Genomic DNA, 21910 nt, shown 5'->3' on the forward strand with positions numbered 1-21910 from the left:
CATTAGATCAGCTTTCCAGCCACACCCAGACTTTCAAATGACTCAACAAGCTGGTTGAATATCTCTGTACATAGCTAAGTAGGAGAAATACTAAAGCATGTCTTCTATGAAGGGTAAAAGTACATGCCTACAGAGCCATGAAGTCTTTACCTAAAGATGTGGATGGAGATAATGTTGCTAGAATGGTAAGTCAGTTGCAGCACTGTCACCCACACTACTGTGGCCAGTGAGGACCAGCTTGAAGACAATAGAATACTGCTTATGAAACATCAATCAAGGAAGCTGTGTATGTAGAGCAGTTTGCCCAGACAGAAGCTATCAAGCTGTAAAATATTGAGCCCCAGAATTAGGGTGGAGTGGAGAAAATGAGTAAGGATTGATTTTAAAAAAGAAATACAAGTTATTTCGGTAAACACGAATCGAAAATGTGTCTATTATTTCTATTTTCTTTCTGAGTAGTTTTCTTGGTTCCCAGGATGAATTCCAGGAAAATGGTGGCATCTTGAGGGTACATATGATTCACACTTCTTCACTGCTGAAAGAAATCACTTAGAAAATGTACAGTTGGGAGAATAACATCTTCTGGATTGGAAGCCTGAGATGAGAGCAAGCCAGAAACTTTGAGGAATTTGGCAGTTTAAGTGCAGATGGAATAAGATTGAAGAGGAGAACAAAATTCTGGCACACAGGATACTTCTCACAAGTAACACAAGAACTTGGAGGAAGAAAGGTGAAACACCAGTCCAAGAAAACCCAGGAGAAGACAAAGGAACAAAAGCTATGAGGTCTTAAAACCTACCCAGAAATCTCCCTTTGAGTTCTTTTATTTGCTGTGGGTCAGTAGAATTTAACAATGTCTGTGGCACTAAGGAACAGGGCTCAGGTAATTACAATGAACCACAAGATTATGGCGACATAGTTGTCAAAGCAAAAATTGCACCAGACAATGTTAAACAGGCAAAGAAGACTTTTTATTCAAGGCTATTGCAAGGTAGAGTCAAGTGTGAGTTCCTGTTGAAATAAATGACAGACAAGGTTTCAAGAGCTGAGATGGCTGGGATCTGAGGCCATCCATGTTTGCTCATTGGCCTTACCCAAAGGAAGAGTAAACTTCCTCATATCTTCATGACAAAAGGTAGTTTCATAACTTAAAACAAGGCACCCACTGACATTAGGCTTCTATCTTCCCACAGAGACGAGGGAAACAGAGCTGCTATCTTCCTTAATGATTACATTTCAAAGAAATGGGTCGCAGATCCAGAAAGATATTCCTGGATTTTAAAACTGACAAGAAGCTGTTAAAAAGATTTACATCTCAAAGAAGCAAGGAGACAATTTACAATTGCAAGTTTTCTAAAATGCTCTCAGAAAAGAGCCTGCAGTCGGGAAGAAGGTCAGCTAAAGTTTAGTCAAGCTGAGGAAAACTGTAAGGCACGTCTTGGTCACAGGTTAAGGAAACAGAAAAACACCAAGATTTATGATAGAAAAGCAAGAGTTCCTTCTTAGTCTAATACGTTAGGTTTTCCTCTTCTGCATTTTTTTTTCTCAAATGTTGTTTTTCAGTATTCAGCCCTAAGATCACCTTTATTTATTTTCTTCATACAATTTCCTGGACTGATGTCATCAGCCCCCATGACTTTAATTATTGTCTATACGCTGACAATTTCCAAACTATAATATTTATACAGTCAAAGGAAAATATTTCTTGCTCCAGACTTTTAAGTTGAATATTCTTGTCTTTGCTGAAAAGAAAAGAACAAAGAAATTTAGCATGTATTCAAGCAAAAAACAAAGAAATGAACAAAGAAAAACAAGAGTTAAAATAACAAAAGAACCAAAGGGTTGCATTAGGAAACTGCTGTATGGTTTGGGAGAGTGTTAAAGCAACAGTGTTTCTTAAAAGAGAAGATTTATTATAAAATGTAATTTGAAGAGAATAAACTAGATATAAATGCCAGATTACCCTGGTTAAACTAAATAAGAATAAATAAATAAGAGAAAGGAAATATCACGTGCCTAAATTACAGTAGGTAGAGTTAGTGTCATTATCAGAGCAGATTTTTAGAGGTAAGAAATATAGAGAGATATATTAATATATATTTATATCTCCTCCATTCATACACAAAGAGTAGCATATCATTGTCGACGAAAATAATCCATAACCAATCTATAAATGAAAATTTGGGTGAGTTTATTCTGAGCTTAAATCTGAGGATTATAACCCGGGGCCTTTCTTCCTGAAGGGAGAAAGGGCACCAAAGAAGTGGGGTGCACAGACTGGTTATATACCCCCAGAGAGGATGTTTCACATAGGATTGAAATGCCCCTTTTACAACAGTCGTGAGACTGCTCTGTCGGCACAGTGATTGATGGAAACAGCAGGTAGGTCTTCTGTCTCAGTGAACACAGCAGGGTGGCAGTCTGTTGTCTCCAGCTGAGTGGTCACAGGTGAGCTGGGTGGTCAAAGGTGAGTGCAGCAATCCGTTCCTAGCCTAAGGAAAAATGCTTATCCCTAAGGAAATGCTAATGTGGAGGGAAGTTGCACCTTTATCTCAAGGGCCTTTGTTCTGGCCATAGGAAATGTCTAAGCAGATATGCAATGCATGCTCAATAGCCACAGTCAGGCCCTTTTGAAAAAAAAAAAAAAAAAGTCAGGCCGAATTAGGTTTATACCAAATGGCTTCCTCATATACTCCAATATATCCTATTGCTTGCCATTTTTATTTGTCATTATGTACCTTGCTCCTCGTTTTGCTTTTTCTTAACTTTATATTCTAGATATCTTTCTGTATCACTTTGTAGAGAAGACTCCTCCTTGTGCTGCATATTTCATTAGGAAAACGTAAGGTAGTTTATTTGACCAGTTTTCTATTGAAGGACATTTGAAATGGTTTTGTTATAATTAAAAATGCAATAGTAAATAGTGTTGTACATATATCATTTCTTATTCCTACAGGTGTATCTAGAAAAATTGCAGCACTGCGATTGCTAGATCGAAGAGTAAATACGTTTTTAATTTTGGTATATACTCCAATTGCCCTCCACAGCTGTTAGTTTCATTACTAATTAAGAAGGAAAATAAACTTAATATTTAACTTAAAATTTTAAAAGAAAATATCCAAATAAGCAACAGAAAAAAGACATTAAATGATAAAATGATTGAACTGACAAGTGCATTATGATCTAATTCATTAAATATAGAGGTAATAATCAGTTAAAAAATGGCATGACTAATACAAAGGGATAATAACTAGAGTTATACTGGGATTTTTAAAATAATAAACTATATATAATTGTTTACATTGGATTTGAATATCTCCATCTTGTATATGCTATTTTAGGAAAATATAAATGATTGAATTGACTGAAGTAGAAATAAAAACCCTGAACAGGACAATAAAGACTTTCTTCAACTATAAATCGGTGAAACACTTTAAAAGAAGACATTGCAATAGCCGTCAAAATTTTAAATTTAGATATCCATTTGTCCACTAATAGAGACCTTTTTTGTATATTTGCAGTTGCATTCAAATATATATCTCAAATATACATCACTGCAATATTTTAAATTAAAAAACATCTTACATGCCTTATAACTTTGTGAATACTTGCCTAGAATAAATCATTACAAATATAAGAATATATGTTCCCTGTGGGCATGGGTCTTTTGTTTTGTATCATTTTTGCTCGGAGCTTTATCAATAGCACCTGGACTCGTGCTTGAACATAGTGGGCCCTCAATAAATACTAAATGACCAAAAACAGATAGGTGTCACTTAACGACAGGGATATGTTCTGAAAAATGTGTCATTGTGTGAACATCACTGAGTGCACATCACAAACCTAGATGGTCAGCCTACTACACACCTCGGCTGTATGGGACTAATCTTATGGGACCACTGTCATATATACAGTTTATTGTTGACTGAAATGTTGTTATGTGGCACACGAATGTATAATGGAATACTATATAGTCATTGGAAATAATAAAATAGATGTTTAAATAATAAAATTGAGAAAATTTCAGCATATTTTAGTTGAAAAATCATGTTTCATTTATTTGTTTCTCCAGATTTACTTATTTAAAGGTATATGAAAGGCAAATGCCATAAACAAAAATATTTACTCTTCTAACTACATCAATTTTTAAAACATCTTACAGCCAAAAAATTGCCATAAAATGTTATGAGGTAAATAATAACAATGTAAGAAATTTACAGAATACTGTGGATAAAAGGTTATTGTTAATATATAAATATATCTTAAAAATCAATATCCGGTAATGAACCAGTATGTAAATGGTTCAATATTGCAGTTAAGCTATTTTTAAAGAAGAAATATAAATGGAAAACAACCTTATGTAAAAAACATTCCCATTTATTAATAGAAAAATTCTGCTCAATAAATTGACCTTTTAAGGTTGTGAATTTCAAGATCAGAGGGGATATCTCCATCATGGCTCTATCACGTACTCTCAGACATGTTTATTAACTTCTTTATGCCTTCTCTATATTTTGCTGTAAAATAGGACAATGTTACTTATCTCAGTGTCCTTAAAGATCAAACGTTAAAAGTAGGAATGCACTAAAGTTCTACTTCTACTGCAATAATTAAATAGAGTAGGCCTTTGAAAATCTGAATAACGTATCAACCAGTTGAATGATACTGCTTGGCACTGCAGAACTTAAGCAAGATCAGTGACCTTGTATCTGATTGGTAATCATCCCATTTAATTAACATAACAACATTGGTAATTAGAACCAGACTTGCCTTTGGATGTTTGCAAGTATATGTAAGCATTTTAGAAATTTCATTATGTGATTTTTGTTAAAATTCTAAAGTTGGCCAAAGTTTAAATTCTATAATTATTCTCAAGAATAAAATGCTGTAATAAATAATGATTTTGCAATATATTTAAATTGTATCAAAGAAAGGAAACATTAAAATATTAGAAAAAAACACTTTTAGCCAGATTGCCTAAAAAAGAACATTGAAAATGGTTATGAAATTTAGCTAATGTTGCAAGGCAGCATAATAGAAAATTAGATTTTATCATAATATTAAACATTTATAATTGTTTGCTGTATTAACATTCCTAACATCTAAAAACTAATCTTTATGAATTCTACTTAATTTTTACTTCTTAAATTTCATTTAGATTATGAGTATTCCAAGCTGTCTTATGTGAGTATTCTTCACATCTTTGGAGTGTGAATTAAAAGCAATATGCCAACTCTGCAGTCTTAAAATTTCATGAAAAACTCTGTCATGTACAACAATAACCGTCATTAATCATTATGTCCAGACACAACAGAGTAGGAAGAAAAAAAGAAAATCCAGAGAAAAAGGAAATACTCAAATTGTATTTATGCTTTCTAATTAAATGTTATAACAGTAGACTTTACAAGACTGCTTTAAGACAACTCCGTATGGTTTCACATAATATTAGCTAAGAACTTAAACAAAAATTTGACTGTTAAATAACTGCTTTAGGCCATCAGCAATTTTTAGTAATTGAAAAGGAAGAATTTTTCCCAAACTATGAATCTTAAGAACAAAATTCCTTCTAGAAAACATGTTACTAAAAAAATATTTTTCTGAAAATGAATTCTCCTCTGTAAAAAGTGGTTAGAGATATCATTAAACGTTCCAGTTGAAAGTAGACATCTTGTCATTGTTATAACTAGTGACCCTAGGAACCAGGCAGCAGCTGAAAAGTTCTAAGAAATTACTGTTTCTGAAAAGTAAGTTTTGTTTATTAAACTTTTTAATAATTGATAAAATAATAGTAAAGTGAAATTCTAAAATTAGCTATGTTTCTTTGAATGAAATTTCACTATTATTCTTTTTTGGTGATATTCAACTTTGGCTTCACTTGGGGTTGACTTGATTTTTAGCTCCTAGCCTTTCACTTTTCAACTAAAATGTGTATTTTACGCATTTCTTACGATTTGTAAAGTAGTTAGCATAGGGCCTAGTACATAATCAATAAATGCCATCTATTTAGTCTTACTATTACTGGAGCAAATTAAAGCAACAATGTGATATACTTTATCACTTATCTAAGAGCAATGTTGCTTTTTGAAAAATCTTGCAACAATCATTAGTGTTGAGGAGGTTGTGGGAACAAAAGGTCCATCCTATACATTGATGATATAAGTATAAGCTGACCTAAATTGGACAACTAGCTATATGAATTAAGTCTTAAAAATATCCCTACTCCTTTGCCCAGACAACTCCATTTCTCAGAATTTATCCTCAGGGAAAAAAATCAGATAAGTTAGCAGAGGCAAATGCACTTGAAAGTCTAGCTCACAAACTAGACATCAAAATGTAGAGTAAATAAATCGAGGTGTATCCATATCACTGAGGACCAGTTTTCCCTTAAAAATGAGAATTTAGAAAGTATATTTGTTGATATGGAAATGTTTTAGTAATATATTGTTAAGTGAAAAGCAAGTCAAATTTCTATATGCATTACAATATTTTAATTCTATTTTTAAACAAATATGTATATTCATAACTATACAAATATGTATATTCATAACTATTAAAAATATTATATATATAGAGAGAAGGATAGCAAGAGAAGAATAGACCTTGACATTCAGAAACTGGCCTCATACTAGCAGCAGCACATTGATGTTGTTAGGCACTATCCTGACATTCTCATGAGGAACGTGGTGTTGTCTTGTTGAACCTGACAATCTCAGAGAACGCTAACATCACACAAGTTCACTCTGTGACTGTGATGAAGTGAGATCAAAGAAACAAACAATACCGCATCTTAGTCTTGTCTAAACACAGACACAAACAAGGTCACCAAGCAAAACACAATACTAAACACCCTCCTCTCCTAGCTGTGACTGTGGTTTCTTTATAGCTTTAGCCCCATGAGGGTTTTCCTTCCTTTTAGATAAGATTAACCGAGATTCTTGGTCATAGAATTAACCAGCTTCCTCACAGCATCCACTCCAGAGCAAATCCCAGCTTGTTTGAATCCTTCCCAAAGATTGCTTTGTCCTAATCCTACAACGTGTCCTTCCTAAACATCCTTTAACTGAGACACTCATGGTTCTCCGCGGTGTGTGTTCTCCCTTGTTGCAATGAGCAATGAACCCAAGTTTGTAAAACTACAGGTATTTCCCTGGTCATCTATGCAGGAAAGCATTGACAATTTATACAATATATATTGCATAATATTATATTACATAACGTTATTATGTACTAACATTTATCTTCCGAACAATTGTTTATAAAAATATGTAATGTACGTTTTGAATTTCATTCAATTTTTTCCTTAATAAATGATATTTATTTTTTAATTGAAAAATCATATATATTTATGTTGGAATTTCTGTAACAGAGTTGTTGAGGACAGTAAGGCAGCACAGCACTGTGGACCTACAGGAGAAATTTCTTTTAAGCCTCAGTACTTTGAGTAGCTGTGGTTTTTAAGGACACTGTGAATCGTATTACTGATGGTATCTCCTTGTATTTCATAGTCTATTTCTAATGAAGTATGTAGTTGCCACACATTTTGTCTACTCATATCACCATTAGCTTCATCTCATTTAGAATAATTCTTATTTTTCTATGACCCTACTTCTTAAATCATGTAAAAAATAATTTTATCACCTCCTTGTCTTATAAGCAGCCTTACATCAACTTTGTCAGAAAATTAATTATAAATAAATAAAATAAATGTTTCTTTGGTTGAGAGTATAAAAATAGTGTTACTCGTCAAAGTGAGCATTTGGCCACACAAGTATTATCTCAAAGCCATCCACAGTCCTTTTTCAAATGTGGAAGTCAAATAAGAAAAATTTATCAAAATAAGCAAACAAGAATAACTTGATTATTTTATAAATAGTCAGGACATATGTACGTACACATACAAACACATACATTTATTTATTCAAGATGCATTTTGATGATGCATTGTATTTACTTGTAGAAGTTTGATAATTTTAAGCACTTTGGGTACTTGCCTTTTTCTTAAAACTAGTTTTCTTACTATTAACAGAATGTGGTTATCCATTGCTATGTAGTGAACTAAACAAATAAATACTTTCAGATTTAAAAGTAATCTGAACCTTGCCTTTGTCTCCTTCAGGGAAATTATTAAGATTCAAACAGAAATCATGGTACCGTTTTAGGTAGAATTCTGTTAAAATATGACTGAGATTTAGGAGACAAATCAAAGCTTCCTTCCATTTAAAAGATTCTGTCATATTATCTTGTTTAATCGTTTTAAATAGAAAGAACTCAGTGCAGCAGTGAAATTCTTGGACTATAGAGTCAGACTGCTTCAGTATGAATCCTTGCCCCTCTGCTTACAAAATATATGACTTTGGGCAAGTTACTTTTTATGCCTCATTCTTCTCACTTATCAGTTGGAAATGAGAATAATCTCTCTGGGTTGTTACACATGTTAAATGAATGACTAAAGCACTAGAACAGTGGCACATGGAAGTCCTCTGTGCCACGATTTGCTTCTTAAGTGTCATATTGCTTTGTTTTAATTTCTACTTTTTATATGAAAACAGAAGGAAAAAAATTGAAAACATAAGTGTAACTAATTGGAGTATAAATTAAATGAAATTTTTTTATCATTTAAGTCAACAGTCTCTTCAAAAAGTAATTGAAATTTACTTTAATATTAAGTAACTAAATTCTTGATAGTAAAGAGTTAAATTATAATGTAATCAAGAATTATTTTTTCTATTTTATCTTTTCATAGAGGTAAGATTGGTTTGTAACATTATGTAAATTTCAGGTGTACATTATTACATTTTGGTTTCTGTGTAGACTATGTTATGTTCACCACACAAAGACTAATTACCATCTATCACCATACGCATGCACCCTATCACCCCTTTTGCTCTCCTCCTTCCCGCCTTCCCTTCTGGTAACCACCAATGTAATCTCTATATGCGTGTGTTTGCTGTTATTATCTTTATCTTCCACTTATGAATGAAATCATATGGTATTTGACTTTCTTCATCTGACTTATTTCATTTAGCATAATACCCTTAAGATGCCTACATGTTCTCACAAATGGCAAAACTTCATCTTTATTTTTAATGGCTCAGGAGTATTCCATGGTACATATATACCTCATCTTCTTTATCCATTCATCTGTTGATAGGCACTTAGGTTATCTCCAAGTTTTGGCTATCGTGACTAATGCTGCAATCAAAATTACGGTACAAATATCTTTCTGAATTAGTGTTTTTGTGTTCTTTAGATAAATACCTAGAAGTGGGATAGCTGGATCATATGGTATCTCTAGTCTTAATTTTCTGAGGAAACTCCATACTGTTTTCCATAGTGGCTGCACCAGTTTGCCCTCCCACCATCAATGTATGAGGGTTCCCTTTTCTCCACATCCTCTCCAACACTTGTTATTTCTTGTTTTGTTAATTATAGCCATTCTGATGAGAAGTATTTCTTTTCAATTGATTCAAATAAAACTTTTTGCTTTTCCTAGAAAATGCTTGTTTTCTCTTAATTGCTTTTGTGTGTGCGTGTTTCTTAATAAACCAAACCCAATATTTTATGATGAAAATAAGCTATTTTCACTATTTTCACTGATTTACAGTTTATTATTGGTAATTTTGCCATTTTTATACTTTTGTATGATCTGTGGTGTAAGTTATATAAGCAGGGGGAATTTGACTCTTCTTAGTAAAACAAAAGATAAGTTAGATAAGCATTAGGGACTATATACTAAATAATACTTAACTTCTATCAGTAAAAGTAAAACTAAAATTTTGATTCTCTGGCTAGTATTTCTAGAGGGGATTTACAATATTATTTTCTCACTAAATTTCCCACCTTTTGTCAAATAGATTATACTACTTAGAGTGGCTTTCAAAGCTATAGAACAACATTAGTAAATCAATTTTCTTATTACATGATAAAAATTACTATGGATCTATGTTCTACCAGCTCTATAAGTCATTAATAGAGCTTTCAACAGATCAAGCCTATCCCACATGACTTTTAATTTTGTATAATTGTTTAAAATAGATGCTATAAAACCTATCTGTTAAAAATCAGAATCAGGACACTGCTTTTCAAAGAGAAAAAAAAACAACTCATTCTCTTAGACAGTAGCATTATATTTAACCTGTGATACTATTACGATGACTTGGGTTTTGTGTACTTTTTGAAAGCACTGTGAGAGACCATAGAAGACTTTACAATTTTCATTTTTAGTCTATATTACATGAGAGCTTTTCTTCAAAAATTCCTAATTAAGATAGTTCTTCACAATATTTAAGGGCTATGAAATTGCTTCTAGATTTTGCTAGATGATGTAACAGACATATGTGAATCAAATGCTATTTGATTGGAATAAATGTATTTATTCCAATAATGTAATATTTAGTATTACATTATAAGAATGTAATTATTATATATATAATATAATGTAATAATGAATGTAATTATTCCAATCAAATTGGGAGCTTTACAAAAGAAACAAATATGTTTAAACATATGGAAATAAATATTGTTTGAAAATATACAAATTATACTTATAATAATACTTTAATAGTAAATATATTTTTTCCTGGCAATCCATGGTTAATTATGTAATTCAGACATATAAATTTCGTTTTCTGCATATAAATCCATCCTTACATGTTGAAAAATTATTCGAATGCAAATATCTGGACAATAATTATTGGATTTTTAACCAAATATATAAAATTAGAAAATAGGGTTTTATAAATTTTAGCACAGTTGAAAAACATTAATGAACCGATATAGTTTTAATTATATAAACATAGAATTTAATGTTAAATGGGTGCTAAGGTTATGACTGAGCTTCTTACATAATGGTATGCATATCCTTTTTTGTCTTTGCTATGGCAACAGGCATAGGGAGTCAAAGGTAAAATACAGCATGGTGTTTCCTGAAATTATGATTTTATTCCAAAATCTGGAGGACCAAACATATCATTTTTTTTTTTTTTTGAGGAAGATTAGCCCTGAGCTAACTACTGCCAGTCCTCTTCTTTTTTGCTGAGGAAGCCTGACCCTGAGCTAACATCCATGCCCATCTTCCTCTACTTTATATATGGGATGCCTACTACAACATGGCTTGCCAAGCGGTGGGTGCCATGTCTGCACCCGGGATCCGAACCGGCAAACCCTGGGCCGCCGAGAAGAGGAAAGTGCGCACTTATCTGCTGCACCACCAGACCACCCCGAAAACACGTCATTGTATATTAAAATAAACATGGATGTATTATGAACTAAAATTCAAAAATTTTAGGACAAAATTATATTTTTTGCAACTTGTTTTGAAATGGCAGTTCTGGCCATATTTCTGATTTTCAGGAGACTATCATTGTTCTTTATTATCTGAGCTATTTGGTGAAAACATTTAGGAAGTACAAGATTGTTTATTTCTGTCTCAGTTCTTGATAAGATACTTTCATTCTTTTATAATGCCATCATTCTTTCTGGATGACTTTATGACTAACGCTTCATTAATGTATTCCTTCAATAAATACACATACTCTGCCAGGAAACAGACTGTGAACTCAGTAGTGAATAAGACCCAGACCCTGTCGCTAGAGTAGCTCATAGTCATGGAACTGAATCTACAAAAATTATTAGCTACAATTCTACAACATGGATGAAACTTGAGAACATTATGCTAGGTGAAACAAGCCAGTCACAAAAAGACGAACACTGTATGAATCCACTTACATGATGCACATACAGTACTCAAAATCATAAAAACAGAAAGCAGAATGGTGGCTGCCAGGGCTAGGGGAAGGGGAGATTGGGGTGATATTGTTTAATGAGTATAGAGTTTCAGGTTTGTAAGATGAAGAGAGTTATGGAGATGGATGGTGGCGATGGGTGCACAGCAATGTAAATGTATAGAATACCACTGAGTTGTGCACTTAAAAATGGTTAAGATGGGAAATTTTATGTTGTGCATTTTACCAAAATAAAAATTTTTTTTAAGTTATTAGGTATTTTAAAAATTCATCCTTTTCTGTCTTAATGGCTTAGCTTGTAAATTCAAATGAAAACACATCTAAATAGGAAAAACTACTTAATAGATTGTATTAACTGATTTATTTATAAATATTGCAGAGGAGGAAGAAATATTCCCCTACCCTCTAGGTCCTTCTGGTGGTCTAAGAATTAAATTGACATGAGACACAATTAATGGGAGAAAATCAAAGTTTAATAACATGTATACATGGGAGAAACCCAGGAAAACTGAGTAACTCACCAGAATGGCAGAAGCCACTGCCTTAAATACCATCTTCAGCTGAGGACAAAGGAGGATTGGAGGATACTTCTTTGAGACTTCAAAGGGGAGGGAGGCAATTTCCATGGAGATGGAGAAGTAAATGTTTGATAAACCAACGTTTGTTGGTCCATCAATAGACAATATGACCCAAGAGAGAGAAATTTGGTAAGAATGGGCTTAGCAAGGATCCTCCTAGTCTATTATAGCCAGAGTTATCTATGGTGATGGCCTGTCCTGGGGACAGGTGTTCTATCTTAAATTCTTTTAGGCAGTTAGGAGGAGGGTCAAAGTTTCTTCCTGAGTCTTTTGTTGCCCCAAAATAATCATACCAGAGAGACATATTTTTGGAGTGGCAAACTCTGACCCCCCACAATATCCATAACATACAATTTGCACAAGGATTGGGATTTTCTGTCACATTGTATAGCAAACTAGAGATTTTTGCAGACTGAAGAGTTTAAGATAGCTGAGATTCTTTTTTTTCTTTTGAGGAAGATTAGCCCTGAGCTAACATCTGCTGCCAATCCTCCTCTTTTTGCTGAAGAGGACTGACTGTGAGCTAACATCCATGCCCATCTTCCTCTACTTTATAAGTGGGATGCCTGCCACAGTATGATTTGATAAGTGGTGTGTAGGTCAATGCCCGGGACCCGAACTGGTGAACCCTGGGCCACTGAAGCAGAACGTGCGAACTTAACTGCTGTGTCACCAGGCCAGCACTAAGATAGCTGAGATTCTGCTGTTAACTCCTATGTTCTTGATTATGAAAAAAATTTTAAAAACATTTCATGAATAGCTGAAAAATAAATGAGTTTTGTGGCATTAGTTAGAATTAGAAACGGAACTTTGCTGTACCGTGTTCCAGATTTTCTCTTAGTAAGTATTCGTTCATAGAGTCTGTAGGTTTTATTTCACCTTATACTTCCTTTTGAGTCTGGAATTTGGTGTTTTCCAAAAGCATGCTTTACTTTGTTCAAGCATTTCTGGCATTTTCTGATCAGAATTTTAGAGACTTTCTACTGGAAATTCAATTAACTCGATGTATTTTCTCCACTGTGTCACCAATACTACAACTGAGTAAATAGAGATTTACCAGGCAGTTATTTTTTTCTGTTCTTAAAAAAATGCTTTCATGTAAGTAAGTGTTCTAGGTTTCTGCTAATTTCATATGAATATAAAAATTCTCTGGCTTGAGAATAATTAGTTGAATTTAAATCATATAAGCATAACCAAATATATTATTGTTTAAATTGCAGCACAATTCTCTTTAATTCTCTTTAATTCTTTAATCAGACTTAATTGATCTTTTAAAGTAAATCTTAAGTGTAATCACATATTTTAAAAATAGTAACTTTTGTAATGATAGAGTGGAGAATTTCACTTCTGAGATGATGGATGTCATATTTTTCCCTATTCCTCCAGCTAAGTATAACGTAAATCCCTGGACATTACATGCTAGAACAAACACAACAAGACTCTGAACGGTGGAAAAAATAAGGTGAACTAGCTAGAGAAGTCAGAATTCAAGTAAGAACAGGGTGGTGAATTCCCTGGGAGTTTTTTTTCTTTTTTGCCTCATGACTTGCAGCTAAAGAAGTTGACACCTCAAAAACGCTATTGGGCACAAACAAAAGAAAGCTCCAACAAAGTCTGCTCTCTCTATTCACAGACCCAGGAAAAGTCAGTATAACAAAACAGAAAACTTTTAGTCAATCACCGCTCTTCTCCAGCCGAACACCATGGAAAAATCTGGCCCCACCCCATCCAGGCCAGATGAGCTGGGATCCTAGACTTCCATGCTACCAGGTGATAAGGAGGCAAGGCTATCCCCTCTCTGTGATGGTGTCAAAGACACGATCCAGGACTTTCAAGCCCAACAGGTGATTAAGAAAGCCTCACCTGACACACAGAGTCAGTGAGGGCCACATGCGGAGCCAGGACTTCAATCTTCATCTGGAAGGAACAAGATGCCCCACCCCACTAGAAAGCTATCAGAGGAGGCCTAGTGGAGAGCCAGGATTTTTATCACCACCATTCAGAAATGAGGCTGCCCTCTGCCCTCTTGCCCCCATGGTGTCAGTGACGACCACTTGGGGAAGAATAATTAGGCATTCCTCTTGCTATCAGCCAAGGAAGTATGAGTGGAGTTCTAATGGAGAGCTGAAACTTGCACCGCCGTCCGAAACTAACACCAAGTCCCCTACCTCCTTCAGGTGTCAACAGAAGTTGAATGGGGTACCTGGACTTCAACTTTGGCCTGGCAGTAACCAGGCAGTCCCTCTCCTTCCCCTGCTGGAGCACTACTGGAGAGAGCCAGCTCAAATGAAAGGTTTAAATAATATCCAGACACTCATAACATCATATCTAAAATTTCTAGGTTTCAATAGAAAATCATGTCATGTCAAAAACCAGGAAAATCTCAAACAATGAGAAAAAGACAATCAGCGGATGCCAATGCAGAGAAGACAGAGATGCTCAATGAATACAGAATGAAACAAGAAAGGATAAATAAACGGATGGATCAATTAATAAATGCCAAGATAATTTAACCTTCTGACAATTTAGACACCATCCAGATGGGCACAATTTCTGGTTCCACTAAAGAGGATATGAGGACTTTTCCCCGCAGGACCACCTGCCCTACAATTTTACCTTTGGTTACTACTGAATCCCAAGTACCAGGAGGAATGACTCTTAGGAAAGTAAACTGTGTTTCTTTTTTATCAGAAGTTATTTTTAAGATGGAAAAGGAAATGCAGTTTTAGAGACTCAGAGTTAATGTGTATCTTCCTCTGGTTCTCAAGGACAGAATTTTCCTCCAAATAAATTGATTGGGTTTTCAAACTCAACAGAAAATGTAGCTCTGAAATAAGTGATGATAAATGTAGGGAAATAATGGGATCATTTCAGGATTTAATAGGAAATTTTCCAGACATTAGGTATTTTTAAAATGTATACCTATATAGTTTTCTCAAGTATCAACTGTTGGCTGCTAGCAGTGTACACATCCATGCTACCCATCACTCTACTATGTGCTCTCATGGGTGTCCCTGCCTGGGAACTTTTTCTCTACTTGATCTTGTAGAGCAAAGGTTCTCAAATCTTAACCCACCTCAGAGAATCTCTTGGGGATTTGTCAAAACACAGATCCTGTGCCCCACTTTCAGAATTTGAGTCAGGCCCAAGAATTTGCATGTCTATGTTGCACATAGCGCTGATGCTGCTGGCCCAAGGACTGGACTTTTAGTAGTCCCGCTTTAGAGGAGCATTTCCTAAGTGTGGAAACACATTTATTCAAGATTGAACAAATAGTCCATACCAAATCTAATGATATTTTTCTTTTCTTTTTTTTTCTTTTTTTTTTTGAGGAAGATTAGCCCTGAGCTATCTACTGCCAGTCCTCCTCTTTTTGCTGAGGAAGCCTGGCCCTGAGCTAACATCCGTGCCCATCTTCCTCTACTTTATATGTGGGATGCCTGCCACAGCATGGTGTGCCAAGCAGTGCCATGTCTCCACCGGGATCCAAACCGGCGATCCCTGGGCTGCAGAGAAGCGGAACGTGCGAACTTAACAGCTGCACCACCAGGCCTGCCCACTGATGATATTTTTCACTAAAATCTATTAAAATAGGTATTTATGAAAATTGTTTGACATAACTTTATTATTATGAGAAATTCTTTTTTTTACAAAAAAGTCCCAAAGCCACGAAAACCAAGAAACTGAAAATTATCAGACTCAAGTATTCATGATTTCAAATTGCACACAGAAGCAGAGTTCCATAACTGTTCAGTATTTTTGGTATGACTGCTATTGATCTATACGCTGCGTCATATTGTCCTTAGGAAAAAAAAAAAGTTACTTAATTCTATTAATTTTTTTTTTGTTGTAAACCCAGAAATTCTATGAATGAAATTTTTATCATTTTATTGCAATAAGTCTGCTACCCCCTCTTTTTCTGTCTAGTTATTTCAAGTTAGTTTTAGAGCACAAAATTTCTAGTGGCTACTCCACCAATACATTATGAATTACAACATGCTGCAAAATCATATAATTCTGGAAAAAACCATTCAAGAACATTGCATCCTATTCTACTCAGTAATATATTCCCTGATAAAGGTGAGCTGATTCAGAATACACATCAGAATACATTTTCAAGATCAGCAAATTGATATTTCACCAGATCAGTTCTCATATCAATTTTATTTCCATTTACTAATAAGAACACATTTTTTTAAAGCATAATCCATAAGTTTGTGGCACAATTAGGTGATCTTCATTGGGACACAAACATTTGCTTTTGCCTGTAAGGTGTACTTTATTTTATTCTGGACAAGAAGAATTCCTGTGAAGTCTCTCACTATAAACCCAGATATGGCAGTGTTCCAAAAGCTTTTCAGGTGTCTTTCTAAAATATTGGCAGGAAACTATGGATTTTGGTGCTTTTATTTTGATTATTTGTTGCATTTTTCCATCATTCTTTTGTTTCCTTTCTTCTCTTTGGAGGATACAAGACTTTGCAAACAATTCTGGGCTTGCCAGGAGTGCTGTGAAACAACTGGTGGTGACAGAGAATTACATCCTGTTTGAAAGGGAGCTGCTTCTAATGAGGTAATTTACACTTGAAGTAGGCGGAAGAGAGTCGGACCTATAATTAGTGGGAGGGACATTTATCTCCCTGCAGCACAGTCCTCCCCATGGGCAGAACCCTGAAGCCAGGCAAGGACGGATGTAAACATTCTCCCACAAGTTGGCAGAGGCCAAACCTGGGATTGTTTGAGGCCAGGTGATTGCTGCCAGGATGATTGGCTTGGGATAAGCTGGAAAAAGCAAATCTGTTTACAGCTGTCTTCTCTCCTTTTAAATAGTTTCTTATTGAAAATAAATGCCCTATTTGACTTTCTGTATATGAACAAGTCCTGTCACTGTGTATAATTTGAAACCATTTTAAGAGTATAACAATTTTGTGAGATGAGCATAGTGTATTTTTCCAGTTAGCAGAGCAAGATCATCTGGTTAGAAGTGTTTAAACTATAGTTTCTCGTTGTTATCTCAAATTACGTATAAAGAAAAATTTACCTTTTCTCCTATGAAAATTGCCTCTCACTACTATTATACGTTGATGGTATTTTATAGCATGAAACTGTAGTGATTGGCTCTGGAAAACAATTGTAGATCCTGGAAGAGGGAAGAGAAAAGAAAGAAGCAAGGAACCAAGGTGGAAGAAGGAAGAAAAATGAGAAGCTGATTTCTCTGGTGAGTTTATGAGAACCCAGGCAATGCAGTTAGAGGAGGCTGAATCCAGAGAAGTGTCAAAGCTAAATTGCACTGGACAAAGTTAGACAGGTAGGGAAGATTTTATTCAAGACTGTTGCAATAGGGGAGAGAGATCAGAACTAAATCTGAACTCAACTCCACTGGAGCAAATGATGGGAGTGTTTTTAAGGGCCGAGATGAGCTAGTGGAAAAGTTTTGCAGGACGCTGATGGAAGGTTGATAAACAGGGTGTGATGAGCACATTGAGTTATTTCCTGAGTTTGCAGATGTTTTTCTCTGTTATTGGACTATCTGTATTTGCTGATTGGTGTCCACTGAAGTTAGGCTCCTACCTTCCCAGGAGATGGGGATGCTATCTTTCTCTGATGATTACATTTCAAAGGGATGGTTCCCAGGTCCTTGAGAAAGGCATTCCTGGGTTGTAAACCTGGCAAGAGGCTTTTGAAAAGATTTACGTATATCCCAAACTGGCAGAGAAAGGATTTGCAGTTACAGGTTTTCTAAAGAAAATGTTCTAAGAAAATGGAGGTCAGGGGCCTAGAGTCAGGAAGAAGTCTGTCTGAAGTTTCATCAAGCTGAGGGAAAGCCATTGGAAGGGTAGTCTCTGTTAATTGACAAACTCAAGGCTTGGGTTTGTTGTGCCCTACAAAATGTACAAGAGCTAGGATGATCTTTACCCCAAAACAGCACCTGAGTGAAAGCTTTGCTGAACATCCACTTTACAATAGGAAGATAATCACAGGCAATTACGATGAAAGGTGCTTTCATTCCAGAAGTCTAACTTCTGTGGGCTCTCTCTGTTTGCCCACAGTATAGGCTTATCCCTTTTTATATCAAAATCATTGTACCCTTATTGTAAGGCACACACTAGGTGTGCCGTGCACAGTGTTACTGCCTAGGGTTTCAGCCCAAAAGCCTTTTTTAGTCTCATATTGTCTGAATCAAGCTAGATTTTTCAGGACAGCTTTAGTTTAAGGCCTGCACTAATGACAGAACTGAGTGAGCCTTCTCTCCATTCGCCCCTTCTCTGGTCTACTTGGATTCTTACCACTCAGATGACATTGGGAGAGAGAGCTGCCTCATAGGTCTTATTTATGATGTCTCTACAGCTCCTACGTAAGAATCTACCAGACCTCTAAGTTTCCCTTTCAAAGCCCAGCATTCCATCTTCTCCCTTTCCCAGGACACTAGTACTAAGTCAAACCTTCTCCTTCTGAGAATGGGGGTTGTGGAGGCAAGACATTCACTTCTCCCTAGAGTTAGGGGTTCTACCTTAGCAGCCAGTGGGCCAAGTCCAGACCCACCCGCCTTATGTCATGATCAGTGTCTTGTTGTTCAGTTGCGTTGAATACCTTTAAGTGCTCATGGCCCCTCCAGCTGGGGCAGGTGCCACCACTCATTCTGTCTCACTTGGTTGGATTCACACATTTAAGTCATCTCCCTGGGTCCTTTAAGTGCTTAAATTGAGGTTTCCTATGCTAGGAATTAGAATGGACAACTCTACCTCATTCTTTTACGAAGAATAAATTCAATATAATAACCCTTGCAAAAATGCCTAAAGCTGTGCCTAAAGCTGAGTGAATACTAGTAATTCTATTGATCTTCCTCTTTTCTGGTAACGACAGTACAAAGACTGGAAAGTGCTGTGGACGGAGGATGGCGAGTGACATATATAGCACCAGGTAAAGTGCTAACAGCTCTGCTTACTCTCCTTTTAGGCTTTTGCTCCTCCAGTGTATGTGCAGAAAAATACTTTTCTTGGAATGGCAAATTCTGAGTCCTCAGTACACACAGGTATGTTTCTGACCACAATCATCTACAACATACTCAAGCAAATACCACAGCAAAAATAGAAATCTTTGTGAGAGATTTCCTACTAGCGAAAGGTAATAAACACAGTTGCCATCAGAGCTTTGCAGAAGAAAAACCACCTGAATTATGTGTCTTTGTCCTCAAACTGACATTAGAATAAACTAATTGTTAATATAGTGAGATACCATCTCACATGCCCACTCATACGCATCATCACATGCAAGAAGGTGCACACACATTCCTTATAATTTTCTTCCTATGATCTACTTTGAAATACCATGTGTCAATTCTATTTTCCTAGAAGGGCCACAGCAATACTTTTGGACCCACATGCTCCCCCAGGAACCTGCCCCTCTCTATCATGAGGTGGACTCTCTTCCCTATCCCTTGACCCAGTGCAGGCCCTTGTGACTTTGTGGTAAAGAACGTGGGGCAGAAGAGATAATGGGTAACTCTGAAGCCGGGTCTTCAAAGCTACAGCGCAATTGTCTGAGGTCTCTCTTTCTCTCTGTCTCCGTTTCTGTCTCTTTCTCACTTGCACACACTTTTGGATAGTTTCACCCCCTGCCTTTGAGTCTTCCAGACTTCTGGAACAGAGAGAGAAGCCATATTGCACCCAATCCAAATTCTTGACACACAAAATCCATGATCCTAATAAGTAATTGTTTTACACTGGTAAGTTTGGGCTAATGTGTTTTTCAGTTAAGAAATCACAGCAGAGGCGATGGGAGCTATTCAGCTATTTCTGTGCTTTAAAACCCTATGTAAAAAGAGCTGGGGCGTTTTTCATACTGGAAACTGCAGTTCTCTGAAAAGAAAGGCAATCATCTGAATGACCACAGATGGTGACCTTATGGCTGAACTCATGACAGCCTGAGGATCTAAGAGACAACAGAAATTACTTCACCTAAAACCTTCCCAGTGCACACATCCTGGTTAAAACTACCTTGGTATGTGTTTATCTAGGCTCCAAGTAATGTCAAAGCTGAGAAATGTGCTCTGGTTGATTTTTAAGAATTGCTTGCTGCTGGAATTTCTACAAGGTTCAAACAAAACTTCATTCTATGTTGGAAAAGTTTTTTTGAGGCTGGGAAACTTTTCAGCCAAAACTACCGTCCCCAACCATAGCTTCTCCATACTTTGCAGAGTTGATAAGTGGTTTCCAGAAACGTGAGTTGATTTTTCAAAGATTATATTTGCCCCTGCTGTGTCTTCCACCCAGAGTGCCTAACCCCCTCGCACATCCTAGTCTTACGCACTGCTTAAAATTGAACTAAAATCTCAGATCAGTGAAGTGGGCACAAATGACAGATAACATTCCAGGTGTGTTAGCATCTACACCCTGGGCTCCTATGGTCTCAGGACATCTTCGATTCCTCAGTTATTCAGTGATTGGAAAGAAAGTGTGAATATATGGTAAGGCCCTTGTCCTTTAATTTAACAAGGAACCTCCACTGGGTGTTCATTGCAGTCTAATGAGTTCACTTTATAAAACCTTATTCCCAGATCTCACTTATAAATAGATACCCAAAGATCTAATTTATTTCCCTCCCCGGTAAAAACTTTCCCCAGAATCCTTTTAATCATTTTACTGTCCTGAAAAATTTATCTTTGATAAAGCATTCTTCATTAACTTAGTGGTATAATAAATATCTTATTCTTTTTTTCTATTAATTTGAGTAAAACATAACTAATTACAGCTTTTCGGGGTTTGGAAACTAGAAACATAATGATGCCACTGTGGTAAATAGGAAATTCTGAAACTAGAGCTGATTTTAAAAAAAAGTTTGTGACTTAGTTTTGCACACTTTATGTTTAATATCTATAGAGAGTCATATAGAAGAACCTGAAACTAAGCGAAGAAGTCAAGAATAGACCCATGGTTTTGAAACTTGTCTCTACAGAAATAGTAGCTGAAGTCATTAAAATGAGTTAGCTTTCTGAGTGAGTGCAGAGCAAGTTACTTATGTATTAACTCATGATGTATTTACAATTGTCTTCAATTCATTTAAACATGCTATTATTACTTAATTCTATGCATGGTTTTGTCTGTTTATACACATCAACTTGCTACTGCTATTGGAACCACCCTGAAGTTTCAGATGTGGTAGAATGAGTCATTCATTACAAAATATTCATTATAAGAAAAAATCCACTGAGAAGCTAAGACAACTTTAATAAAATCACCCTCAATCTTTTTCATTATTTTGAACATCTGCTAAAATGCCCAAAGGAAAAAAAGATTTCCTATATATTGGACACATACTGTGTGTATGGCACTGTCCTAGGCACTAGGAATACAATGAAGAATATAACAGACAAAAACCCTGCCTCATGAAATTCATTTTTTGTTGGTGATGGAAGGGTATGGAGACGTACAATAAACAAACAACAATCTGAAATATACAGCATATCAGATGTTGCTATGTGCTATGGAGAAAAGTAAATTTGGGAAGAAGGATAAGGGGATGCTGGGCTAGAAGGCAGGGATTATAATTTTGAATAAGGAGAAGAGTGCAAGCCTCACTGAGAAATGGC

This window comes from Equus przewalskii, chromosome 9 (genome assembly GCF_037783145.1).
Source record: "Equus przewalskii isolate Varuska chromosome 9, EquPr2, whole genome shotgun sequence".
In the NCBI taxonomy this organism is placed as follows: Eukaryota; Metazoa; Chordata; class Mammalia; order Perissodactyla; family Equidae; genus Equus; species Equus przewalskii.